Below are 2,590 nucleotides of genomic sequence, written 5' to 3' on the forward strand. Positions count from 1 at the left end.
TGTGGTGTCACTGTGCTTTTTGCAATGAATGTCCAAGGAGATTTTTTTTTTCAGTTACCTTGGATGAAGACACATTTCCTTCAACTAAATGATGGCTCAGCCAATTCTCTAAAACTGTACATTCAGAAATAATTTGCTATGTTTTCTAACAACTCATTTTGTTTTTATTTATTTCACTGTCCTTCAAAAGGTAGGTTTTCCGATGTTATCTGGAAATGGGCTGGGACTGCTGTTGGAGCTTTAAGGGGAAGTTGTCTTGTCCATGGGGTGATTAGCTACTAGCTGTGAAACAGCACCGTTGCACCAGTCTCTCTTTCACAGATCATGTTGAACTGACCCAGATATCATGAGATATAGCTCTCCACTTTGCCGCTGTTACACACACACACACACACAGGAATTAGTCAGCAGTAATAGTACACCAGCCCAATGTGGAGTCCTAGATGCTCTCTCTCTCTCAGTGTGTGTGATTACGACAAAGTTGTCAGTTTACGTATGTGTTATGATTCTTATATTATTCAATGTTTTTCTGTCCATAACAGTTCCGACTGTGCCGCTAAAGCTTCTGTGCTGTGTTTATTCGACTTTGTCCTGCTAGCCACAGGCCCGGGCGACTCGTTACAGGTGAGTGGCTCCGGTGAACGACCTGTAAATAAACTCCTCTGGCCTGCTGTAACCGATCCGTGGACCGCTGCCGTGCTGATGATGTAACTGACCGTCCTGCATGGGAGATCACATGGCAAACCTCTATGGCGGAGCACAAGACAGGAAATAGCAACCTCATCCATGTTACCTGACACCTGGCCTGGGACACATGAAATATTTACATCTGATGATGACTAGCTCAAAGAGCCCCAGGTCACCTATCAAACTGAGGGAACAGGAAGAGACGTGCCTCTGTGCACTGTTGAATGGTACTGGTTGAAAGACATGAATGGTACAAGACCATATTTGTTTTCTGTTCAGAATGAGTGTGCCTATCAATATGAGGTTATTATAGGAAGGGATTGATTGGATGCTGAATCCCAGTCCCATCTGGCCCCGTCAGACTCTGTCCCCAGGGAGTACTGAGACAGTCCTGTCCCTTTATGAAAGCAGCCATCACTACTTCCTCTGAGTTGGCGCACAGAAAACAGCAGGCTTGGGGCCCAAATATAATTTGTCCATGATGATCGGCTCCCACTGATGGAATACTATAATGAGACAACTTGCTCGCAAGATTTTAATTTTAATTTGGTTTATTGTTAAATACTTCAGCTGCAGTTATATCAGGGTCATATTCAATATTGGTTTTCATTTTTATAAATTTTGCTACATTCCTCTTTTTTAAACACAGGCTGTATAACACATATAGATATTAAAACTATATAATTTCTATAATATTATAAATTATTCTTGCTTTTCTTTTCATAGAGACAGAGGTAGGTAATATATATTTTGCATGTCAAATCACTGATGTAGTCATTTTGAACAGAATCATTCCATAATGCTCTTCCCTGATTGGCCACAAGGAACGTGTCAATATAAATCCTGTTGGAGGCATGGGTATACTCGGCTGTTTTCCATTTCATCGTTCGTTGTATTTATGTTTTTGTTTTTGCACAGCACAAAGCCAGCTGCTCCAGCCTGCAGCTAGAGATCAAAAACACATTGGCCTATTGTGTTGTCTTAGATTCTGCAACTTTGCGAGCAATGCTCTGAGATAGATCAATAAAGATAGAGTAAGAACTAAATCCACGGAGGGGAGAGAGTTGAGACCCTGGCCAACCCCCCAGTGCCTCCAAAAGCTCCCTTATATTGCTATAGGAGCAAAACACTGACATGGTCGCATTTACAAAGAATTTGGTCTTTGGCTCCTGAAAAAATACTCTAAATCTTCAGCACAACTCAACTCAAAGGCCATCTTTCTACAATGTAGTGTCTTCTGTTAGATGGGGAAAAAGCAAAACAACTCAATATGAAGGAATATCTCTGGATTATGATAGCTGGGTAAAGGATTTAAAAGACATTGCTGCTCAATTTAATGTTGCTGTTACAAGATGTCAGAGTGCGAGAAGGTCATATTTGCTCTCGCAATTTTCCATGAGAAACACATTATCTGAGTCTTAGCTATTTATGGGGATCATAAAAAATTTTAACGGCATAACAACTATCTGAAAATAGAAGGGAAGGGAAAGGGATTAAATTGGTTTGTGTTAAAAGGAATATGCAGTTATGTTCTGTATTATTATGGATGTCCATCATGTGAAATAATCAAATCAATTGGTCCCTGGTTCTGTTAGGTCTGAATCCTTCAAGTGCTGATTTAGGCTATCACAGTGGGAAGGAACACAACAAAGGAAGTAGCTGATAAGATTACTTTGTTTGTGAGGTACTTGATGAACACAGACAGCCAGCAGTAGGACCAGACCAATGCTCTGGCACCAGGTCATCAACAAACATTAAAGCAGACGCTTACTGTTAGCTTAATAAAAGGACACATAGGGACTTCAGGAGAAAAAAAAGAAGGCAAAACTTAAAAAGAGAGGATTAGAAAAAGTTTTAAAATAATAATTGACAGTTAAACTAAGTTAAACTAAGATGATGGCTA

The sequence above is a fragment of the Esox lucius genome, chromosome 13 (genome assembly GCF_011004845.1).
Source record: "Esox lucius isolate fEsoLuc1 chromosome 13, fEsoLuc1.pri, whole genome shotgun sequence".
Classification (NCBI taxonomy): Eukaryota; Metazoa; Chordata; class Actinopteri; order Esociformes; family Esocidae; genus Esox; species Esox lucius.